Below are 11793 nucleotides of genomic sequence, written 5' to 3' on the forward strand. Positions count from 1 at the left end.
TACTTCGGTGAGTCAATGACCTTTGCCTTATTTGGAGTAGTGGCCACCAAAAAGTAGTAGTATTTTAGCCCGCGTAATCTCGGGTAGGTTACAATAAGGAAATACTTCTTTCGTTTCACAATAAGTGAAATATAGAGAAAGTGGAGTGGAGGGTTATCAAGGAATTTAGAGAGAGAAATTTTGGACTACATTAGAGTAGAGTGAACAAGGGACCTTCTTACTTTTTAGTGGTACTAGAATTTTTTGCACGCGATGCGTGCTTGAATTTTTTTTCGAAACAGAAACTCGATTTTCTTCGGCATAAGAGTCAAAATTTGAACATTTTAGAAAAAAAGAATTATATATCATTGAAAATTTCAGAAAATGTCATTGCGAACATAATAATATTCTGAAAATGCGCGAATATTGTTAATCTAATCATGACCTATTAAGTTATTAGCGTTTTAAATTTATTTTAGTTTTTTCCCTCTTTTGTTTGGAGCTTCTCTTCTGAGTTATAAAAAATTTATTAGATCGTAGTATTGCGTAGTTATAAGCCCATAATCGAATTCGCGCAACCTGTATGATATATGGCACGAGATATTTTTTTCCTTGACTGTGGCTGTGGGAACTGGATAGGGTAACATCTTTTTGAGGGAAAAAATAGGAGGAATACAGTTTGCCAAATATAGGCAGCTCTTAAATTTAGCAAAGTCAAAAATACAAACACTATTTTGTAATTTAGAAAGAGAAGTGGGGCAAAATTGGCATTTCAAAAGAGGACACCATTGCTCCCCCTTCCCTTATATAATAGAGATATTTGTAATAGGAGTGAACTATTTTTACCATTTGAAGCTTAGTTTCACTTAATGCGATTATTTCAAATCTCTATTATATAAGCCAAGGGAGGAGGTGTGGTGTCCTCTTTTGAAGTGCCTAAAATACCCTTAATGATCTAATTAATGGAATGAAAAAAATTACAAAAGCAAATCATAAAAAAATTCTCATTCCAACTTGTCATTTAAAACAAGTTTAAAATGGTATATGCATCAAATACTTCAATCAAAAATTAAATGGACAAAATATTTATACCTTATAAAAAAAGATGTCATACATAACGTGCACATGAAAAGTCTGAACATTCACTACCTTTGATACTCTTTAAATCAGTTAAACCAACTCATTAGTTTTGTTCTTTTTGTTCAAAATTCATTCACAAAAAATTAATGTTAACAATCATTCACAAACTTTTTATTTTTTTACATTAGTGAATTAATATATCTAAATTCATCTAACTGTTGAATTTTTCACATTTAAGTTTAATCATAAATAAAGTACGAATGGAGTATCTAATAGAATAACAAATTTTGAAATTAACGCACGCATCGCGTGCATATGAAGGCTAGTAAGGAATATAAGGGAAGGGGGGACCTATGGTGTCCTCTTTTGAACTGACTATTTTGCCCCCCTTTCCCTTACTAAATTACAAAAATAATATCAATACCAAAATGGGGATTCAAACAAAGCTACCGGAAATTACATTTCAACATCGCTCCCAAATCACTTATCTTAGGAAACTTTACAAATTCCTTTCTAAATCACGTTCAAGAAATCACACAAATCACTAAACTTTACAAAAAACTAAAAATTAACTTACAAACCAAAACTAATATAATAGGGCGTCAATACATAAAAAAAAACATTCACAAAATTCACTTACAAATCATTGTTCTCAAGAACTCACAAATTTTGACTCTTATGCTGAAGAAAATCGGGATTTTGTTTCGAAAAATATTCAAGCACGCATCGCGTGCAAAAAATTCTAGTTTCAAATAAGGAAAGTGTTTCACTTATTATGAAATGGAGGAGTATGTTATTATTCTAAATTTCATAATTTATATTGCCACTTTTTGTATTTTTTGTCCATTAAGAAATTGAAAATTATACGTCATGACGTGATAAGTAAAAAACTTTGAAAGGTTTAAGTTTGAAAATAATAGCTTAAAAGAAATTATGGTTAGAAAAAATGACATTAATAGTTTCTGGTTAGTTATGTAATAGAGTGTTAGAGATGTATATACGTATTTAAGTCTTTTTAGTCAAGTATATATTTATTATAAGACTTTACCATATTTAATTTCAAACATTCAATAAAATAATAGTGTATTGATGGTACTCTAACTTTTCATTTTAAAGGTCACGTGTTCGATACCTTGCAATTACACAATATTTTTTTAGTTGACAAGTATACATGGACATAAGGTATTTGCATTAGAAGTTTGAGCAGAGTGTTGCATAACACATAGACTTCCTATATCTTGTATTGTCTAAGTAGAATGTCGCAAGGATGTTAGATTAGGGCTGTGAAAAACGGACTCAACCCGTTTTTCGAACCCGAACCCAACCTAAAATTAGCGGGTTGGGGTCGAGATTTTTGATCCATTTAATTAAATCGGTTGGCATGACTTATCCATTTAATTAAATAGGTTAGGTTGAGGTTGGCATTTTCAACACGAAATTAACCTACTTTGACATGTTTAACTCATTAAAATATAAATTTCCTAAAAAGTTATGTTAAAGTTAGTGAAAATTTTAAAAATACTAATTGTAGAACACAAATACTGAAAATAAAATATAATCATGCATACTTCATGTGAATTATTTGTTAAAAACTAATAAGTTTTAATAAAAAAAATTAATAGTAATAAATATATAAATGGGTTAAACGGGTTATATGGGTATCTGCTTAATAAACAGGTCGAGTCAAAGTTGAGTTTTTCAATCCGTTTAATAAACGAGTAATATTTGGGTTGGACATGTTCAACCCGTTTATATTATAAACTCGAATCCGAACATGACCCGACCTGGATCTGTTAATTAGCACTATGATAGTCATTGGCGTAGTTGGCTTCTTGATAGACTAGAATTTTTTGCACGCGATGCGTGCTTGAATTTTTTTTCGAAACATAAATTCGATTTTCTTCCGCATAAGAGTCGAAATTTGAACATTAGACATACGAATTATAATTGTTTTTAGTTGCAAAATTTGATTGGTTCAGTTTCTGTCACTTAAGTCTCTCACCATTCTTTTTGTTTTTTTTTTAACATTTGAAAGTTAAATTCTATGAACAAAATAGAAATTTTATTGAATTATTTATGATTTCCAATATTATAATTTTTATTGATTTGAATTAAGTACAGTACTTCATAAATTGTAAAGAAAGTGGACACTTTGATTTCAAGTCAATTTTTATTAGTTTGGTGATTGTTATAATTATATTTTTGTATTTTTGATGCCCCCCTTTGATTTGTAAGTAAATTTGTAATTTAAAAAGGGAAGTGGGCAAAATAGGCATTTCAAAAGAGGACCCCGTTGCTCCCCTTTCTCTTATATAATAGAGATATATTTGGGAGGTGGCTATTCGCAAACTTTATGGAGCGAGCGAACATCATCAGTCCAAAGTTGTAGTTTCCATGAGTATTGGTATTTTTTCTGCTATGTTTTAACTATAGAATGATCTCCTTCAATTGCGAGATAAAAACAAACATTCTCAATGGCTAGGAGAAATCCATCTACGAAGGGCAATTGCTTCTACTATAATTGTAAAAGTGTTACTTAGGTTATATGTTCAGGCAATTATACAAAGAACTTCATGATTGCTAATTAGTACAACAGTTATAACTTATAATAGAGTGATTTTGAAATAACTAACGAAATTTAATTTAGTAATACCATTGTAAGGAGGGTGTCAATATACTTTAATAGTGTAAGCCGTAGAGGATAGTATTTTTAGCACTTTGAGTAGACATAAGAGAATCGAGAGTGGTGCAACAACTTCATTCTTTATGAATTTTAAGAGCTCTCAGGAAAGTCGTAAAATCCCAACAGGTGATAAGACAATTGTTTTTTAAAGTATATGAATTTCATAATGTGAAAATACTCTAAAGGAGGTTGACAATTTTGGAAAGCTAGTGACTAGATTTTGATATATATTGCGAAACAGAACTGATTACGTGGAATAAGAAGGTATAGGTTCAAGTCCTTGTTGTCTTTTAGCATCCAATCAATTAGAATTTATGTTTGAGTGCAAAACATCAAAAGATGATCTTGTGTTTCATTTGCATCTTGATACGAGAAAGTATACTCCTATATCCGATATGAGAAACTTTTCTCATACCATTTACTTGATATGATTAGATGTAGCCCAGATATGATTTAATACCTAACTAATATGATAAGATATTGTTATGATATGATATAAGATTTCAACTAACAATCCCCCCTCCCCCCAAAAAAATATGAAAAACAAAAAATTTATAATTTTTTAATATTACTTTTGTTATAAAAATTATTACATAAATGCTATGGTATTGGCCCATACCCGGTATGGGAATATCATTGCTCATCTTGACATTGTGTGTGAGTACTGGAACAATTAAGGGCCTGTTTGGTTCATAAAACTAGAATGGAATGGTATGGAGATACATACCAGGGTGGTATGGATTCATATACCCATACCCATTCTAAATTGTTTGGTTCAATCTTGTAAAGGATCATATGTCGTCCATTCAAAGTGTTTGGTCTAATCTTGAAATGGTTTCTAAGTCTAGTTTAAATTTTAATTCTTTTATTTTTAACTCTAAGAATATTATGAAGTATGAATTTAGCACTAAAAATATATAGTAATTTGCATACATATATAAGAAAAAAAATAATCATGCTTGAACTAATACCCAAAAAAGAAGAAAAATATCCAGGAAAAAAAAGACCCAAAAAAAAAGACCCAAAAGGAAAGAAAATGAAAAAAAAATACCCAGAAAAAAAGAAAAGAAAGTAGAAGACGAAACAGTATCAGATTAAAGCAATAAACAAAGAAGAGGTTTGACGAAGCAGCATCATTCAACCAACACGGAAGGAAGCATCAGAGAACAATATGCCACTAGCTAGAAAATTAGATAAAATTTTCAAAAAAAAAAAATCAAAAACAAATAAAAAATCCTATTATATATACAGTTGAAAAAAAATGAAAACACCCATTATAATGGCAGTCGCGGAAGAAGAACGACGCCGAAGTAGAAAACGGCACTGAAGGAGATGAACAATGCTAGAGTAGAAGAAATAGGTAGTTGAAATTTCTCTTCCTCTACTTTAGGGTTTGATACTTGTAGGAATGGAGTTAGAAACTTTGGAGGGTTGGTGGGTATGAGATTCAGGGGGTTTGGGGTGGAATTAGAATCCAAGGAGTATGAGGACAATGAGGTTCTATACCAAATTACCTCAACCAAACACTTGTATGATTTTTAATAGTATGACATCCATTCCAATCCATCCAAATAAGCTCAACCAAACACCCCCTAAGTGTTTAGGGTCAGAAATCTTGGATAGGAAGAGCAATGCAAAGAAGTTACCATAAAAAGATGGAAAAATTGTCAAGAATAAGTCAACCTTTGCGTTGACCGCTTTTAACAAGTCAACCTTCATTTATTCCAGTAGCAAGTAAAGCTTGTACATGAATTAGCTTTTAACAAGTTTTTTTACTTATGACCTGAACAACCCCTACAATTTTGTTCAGTTTTAACAGGTGTGTATTCTAGAACTCATTAAATTGTTCTCTAGAACAATTTGCACTGCTTGAATTTTATAAAAGTTCCGTGAGAAACTTAAAACTGAAACAAAATTGTAGGGGTTATTCAGGTCATAAGTAAAAAAACTCGTTAAAAGCTAATTCATGTACAAGCTTTACTTGCTACTGGAATAAATGAAGGTTGACTTGTCAAAAGCGGTCAACGCAAAGGTTGACTTATTCTTGACAAATTTTCCTAAAAAGATTATGAACTTTGGTATTATATCGAACTTTCCTTAACAAAATTTACATTTCAACTGATAAATGATGTTGTATGCTAGCCCATGTGGTTGATTGGACACTGAACTTTCTATCATTGCAGTTGCTCCAACCTAATTCGTCAGATTGATTAAAAAAATGAAAATTGATAATACAATTTGGCTTGTAATGTGAAGACGATTAAATGCTATAATAATCATGTGTTCCAAATTTTATTAGATAAGATACATTGGCTAACTATTAAATTTATCTTTTGAACAAATTATCTAGGTTTACAGTCGTACAATCTAGTGAATTAGTCTAAAAACACTTCAATTCACCTAAAAAACTACTCCCTTCGTCTCATTCTATAGTTCACGTATTTCATTTTGGGTGTCTCAAAATGTTGTTTCTATTTCTCTTGTTTCCATTTTAAAACATCACTTTTCACTCTCTCTCTCTCTCTCCACCTTTTCACGTGGATTTTTGACACCCTTATATAATGCTCCTTCAATCTCATTGGTTTGATATAAAAAAAAAATGGAAAATTTGTCAGAAACAACCTTATAAAAGTTACATTTTGTGAAAAACAATCTTATAATTTTTTTTTTTGAAAAACAATCTTATAATTTTTTTTTTTGTGAGAAACAACCTTTAAAGCTTTTTTTTTTTGTTAGATGAAGCCTCAAGGAGTTTTTGGTGTTGACCACTAATTTTCGATTTTGACTTCTTATTTCTTTAATTGAACTCTATTTTATTGCTAATCAGTAACCACACTCTTCTACCCACTTTCCCTCTCTTTTTTACCAGAAGATGTATCATTTTCCTCCATTTCCTCCCTTATATAAACCCTAGTCACCTCCAAAGTAGATATAATTTCCCCCAAAAAAAATCCCTCATAGCAAAATAATTTCCAATTAGGTAAATTAGAGTTCTTCTTCTTTTTAAGTAGTCTTGTGCCATATCAGTTGCTTCACTTTACTTCTTTCTTCTGTTGTTTTTTTTCAATCTCTTAGCCTGATTTTTTGCTTCAGAATTATGGTGAGATGTGGATGTGGATTTGCAGTAGCAACAAGGATATTTTGGACCCATGCGAACCCAGGGAGAAAGTTTAGAGCTTGCAAGTTTTACAATCATGAAACTGGGCAAAGGGGGTGCAAAACCTTTGAGCGGGTGGGCGAGGGATCTACTGATTGACAAATAGATGTGATTAATGTTCTTGTTGCAGAGAAGCATAGGCTTGCCACTAATAACCACATCATGAAGTCAAGGTTGGTTTGTATAGAGCATGAAAAGAATAGGCTGAGTAAAGAGTTGGAGAAGCAGAGGAAGAAGCCAATAATGAAGAATAAAGAAGCGTTTGTACGTTAGGAGTGAAAATGTAGGATGCAAAATGATCTTGATTTGTTTATTATTGTCTGTAATTGTCAGTTTCATATCTGTGAATTATGGGCATAAATATGATGCAAAATTAGTTTGTTTGTGAATTGGGTATAGTATTTAGTATCCAAAATTATGGGCATGAGTATGATACAAAATTAGTTTGTTTGGAAATTGGTTAATTCTTCAACAATCCTCTTTGCACCATTTTCACTACTGAAGGCATGATCAGTCCACTGAAGTGCTTCAACCCCTCCTTCTTGGACCAGAACCTAGGCATGACATACCTTCTCCCTCAGAACATTGTTGAAGCTCTCACAACAATTGTTCAGCAACATTCCGGACTTAAAAGCACTACTGAAAGCATGTCTGGACCAATGTTCAAGTGGGATTGCTTGCAAGTAGTCGAAGGCCTCAACATTGATTGCCTTGATTTTTTTCATGTGAATCTTGAAATGTTCCTGTGGTGTTCATATTTGTTTAAGAAGCAATCATAAGGACACTAACTGAGAAACAAGTACACAATCAAAATGGTGATTTACATACCTTAGTTGACGATCTTGCGGCCTTCCAAAAGTGCTCCTTGTAAATAACTCATGGGTACTTGTTCTTGAAATTGCTCCAAATGTGTCTGCAACAATATCTTGTTTCCGCATTAGGCATGACGGTGTTGAATGCATCCAACAAACCCCTATTGTTCAGTTACAAAAAGAGCACAAGTTAACATTCATTAAATTGAAGCACACTAATTCATAAGGAAAGGTGTTAGTGTATGACCTTATGTCTGTCTGACATGTATGTTACTTCAACTTCTTCATGGACCCATATCACTGAATCTGCAACTGAGGTTATGTCATTCCTTAGCAACACCAAGAAACATCCCCATGTTTCTGAATTTTCTATCTCAACTACAACCCATGCTACGGGAAAGATGTTATTATTCTCATCTTTCCCGACAACAATCAATAGGATGCCAGGGTAGGGTCCCTTCAAGTGAGCTCCATCCACACCTAGTATTGGCCTACACCCAACTACGAAACCTTCCTTGCAAGCCTTCAAGCAAATATACAATCTCTGAAACTATGGCCTGAGGTTTTGTACACCATCCACCTTAACCACAACAATGCTTCCCTGGTTGTACTTCCTAATAGCAGCTGCATTGTCCCAGACTCTTTCATACTCTAATGCTGCATCCCCAAAAATCATCTTAATTGCTCTATGTTTTTGCAAAATATGCCTAGTAAGTCACCTCACACTTACACTCTCTCCTTGATCTCTTTATGAATGTTGGCAACTTCCAAGATGAGTCATCTCTAAAGTCTTCCAAGTACCTTTCAGCTAGGTACTGTGATATGAGCTTGGAATTCACACTCTGCCAGTTTCAAATGTGAGTCAACCTCAAGCTTTTTATTTGCCAAGTCTCCTCACCTTTCAATTTCTTATAATGAATCCTAAATCTACACTCCTTATTGCCATTGCATTTACACTTCAATATCCTTGCTCTTTCCCAAGGACACTTACATCTCTTTGCACAATATGCAAAAACCTTAGAATTGTTGTGCAAATAGCAATAATCGTAACCATTCTCAATTGCATGATGTCTCAAAGCTTTCCTAAATATCTCATTTGATGGAAACTTCAAACCCTTGGTCAATTCTACCTTGCCCTTGAAATCCACATTTGGATTGAACTCAGGGTAATTTGGCACCTCATCATCTGGCCCTAAAACACTAGCCCCATCACCATCACTATCTATCAACTCATCTTCATTAGCTATATCATCAGTCTCTTCTTGCACATCACCTCTTCCTAGGTCAAGAGCTGAATGAAATCCACCTAAACTCCTTGTTACTCTCTCTCCAATATCCTCATCCACATACTCATTGAATAGGTCATCATCTTCCCGATCTTCAAAATCATCCCCACTCAAACACATTGTACTTCCTTCAGAGTCACTGCCATCTTCATTCTCCAGATCCTCCTCTTCTTGACCTTCAACTTCACCCCTTTTAGTTAGGTTCTGAGATATACCAGTGCACTGCTTTTTTTGTATTGATTTAATTGGTAGCTTTTGTCTTTGTGATGGTGGAAGGAATATGATATGTGGTGGTTTTTGGAGTTCTGGTGGAGAAAATGGTTCTTTTGTGGAAGGGATATCTAAGAACTTATTTAGAGAGAGTGACTGAGGTGGGAGTGAAATTGGTTGGTGTGGAGAAGGTGTTGTATTTACTGTGAGAGAGTGACTGAGGTGTTGACCAATATTACGTTTCTTAGATCTAGGGTTTTTATCAACCAAAGCATCTTTTGAGTTGTCATGTGGGCCCCCATCTTCATTGTTTGTCCATGCACATTCACTCATTGAAGTACTACCTAATGTAGTTTCACTATCACAGTAAGAAGTAACTCCATCTCCATATGCATGCTTAGTCACTGACTCTTCTTTTTCCTCTGGATGCACAATGTATAGATGGTAATAACCATCAATTGCAGGTGCTTGCAAAAAGTTGGGAATGTCCTTATCACTCTTAATTCTTGTCCTACCATTATACATACTACAACCCTTCTTCCTGTACCACGTTTCCCCCACTTCATTAAAACCCAAATCATATTTTATCCAATACACAAACTCAGAATAGCAAACCTCTTCAACATTCACTCTCAATGCAACCCCAAATTTAGATGGATCAACATTTCTCTTCTTCTGGTAAACAATCTTCTTCTTGCTAGTGACAAACTCACCCCCATAAAACACCCCTGATATTAACAGGCTCCATCACCTAAACCAAGGTTCAATCACAGGTGCCCTACCGTTAAACCTGCATTCATAGCACCAACACAACAACAAACTTACAATCATCAACATTTTTCCAAACATTCTTGTTTAAGAAGCACATGAATATTGGCAAAATTAACAAACTTCTGCAAAAAATTAGGGCTCTAATTTTTCCAAGAATCAACAATCAAAATGTATAGCAACCATTCATACATAAATCAACACTCATCACATTATCATTGTTTAATACTAAAAACCCTAGCTTACAAATAAACATCTGAATTTTGAAATTTAATTAAGGGGAATGAAAATTTACCTTGATTTGTAGATAATTTCGACTTTGTTCTCCCTTTTACTTCTCAAAGATGCTTTCTTTACTTTCCCTTTACCAACCATTGATATAAAGTACAAAGAAACAAAAAAAAATCGAAAATTAATTCAACAGTAAAAGAAGAGAAAAAAAACATAATTTAAAGAGAGAGTAATCATTACTTGCAAGTTAATTCCATGAGTTTGCAGTTCATTCAATTGGTTTGCAAGAGATGAGAGGGAGATGAGAGGGTTTAATTTTGAGAGTGTCGTATTTTAGGTGTTAGTTGGTAGGAAAATGGGTAGAAGAGTGTGGTTAGTAATAAAATAGAGTGCAATTAGAAGAAATCAGTGGTCAACATCGGAAATCAGACGGAAAAACTCTATGAGATTTCATCTAATAAAAAATAGAAAAATTTGTCAGAAACCACCTTTTATAATCACTTTTTTGTGAGAAACCACCTTTTAAAAAAATTTGGTTAATTAGCCACCTTTTTGGTTCTTTTTTTTGTTGGAAACCACCACTTGCCGGAATCCGGCATTGACCTTGATTTACCATCAGATTTTCGCCATTTTTTCCCCTTTATCTTTCTCCCACCCCCCCCCTCGCATCCCCGGCAACCCCCTCTCCCCCTCGCATCCCCGACGACTCCCCCTCCTCCCTCGCAACCCGCCGGAAAACACCCCCCCACGACCATCCCCACCCTCCCAGCCCTAAGCCCATCACCTCCCTCGCATCCCCCGACATCTTAGGTGGAAGAAATGGCGAAAATCTGGAAAAAAATGGCGAAAATCTGATGGTCAACGCTGGAAAATCAAGGTCAATGCCGGATTTCGGAAAGTGGTGGCTTCCAACAAAAAAAAAGAACAAAAAAGGTGGCTAATTAACCAATTTTTTTTAAAAGGTGGTTTCTCACAAAAAAGTGATTATAAAAGGTGGTTTCTGACAAATTTTCCTAAAAAATAAGGTTTAAAGGTTGTTTCTCACAAAAATAAATTTATAAGGTTGTTTTTCACAAAATGTAACTTTTATAAGGTTGACTCTGACAATTTTTCAAGAAAAAAAAATCATTTTTTACTCTCTCTCTTCTTTTCACATGTCACCCATTTAATGTTCCCATTTTTTAATGACAATAACTCCAAAAAAAACTACTCCCTATACAAGTACATCATAATTATTGTTTCCTTAATTCCCGTACTCAAAAGTGAAACGGGAACTATAAAATGAGAAGGAGGGAGTATGTTTTAGGACCAATAAAAATTTGTTAAGTCCAATCAAATATAAATATGAGATAAAAGAAGAGCTAATGAAATCCAACCAATTTACCTTACACATATTGATAAATTTTTGGAGGTATATATAATAGGCAAAAGCTAACAAGCATCCTTGGAGCATTCCATAAGATAACTAAAAATTGAAATATTTAATGAATTTAAACATTAATAATACCGATTTGACATATGATTTTGGAATGCATTCCACGATTTATATCATTTTAAAAAATATATTTAATGCTTATCCAACGTCTC

The sequence above is a fragment of the Beta vulgaris genome, chromosome 8 (genome assembly GCF_026745355.1).
Source record: "Beta vulgaris subsp. vulgaris cultivar EL10 chromosome 8, EL10.2, whole genome shotgun sequence".
NCBI lineage: Eukaryota > Viridiplantae > Streptophyta > Magnoliopsida > Caryophyllales > Amaranthaceae > Beta > Beta vulgaris.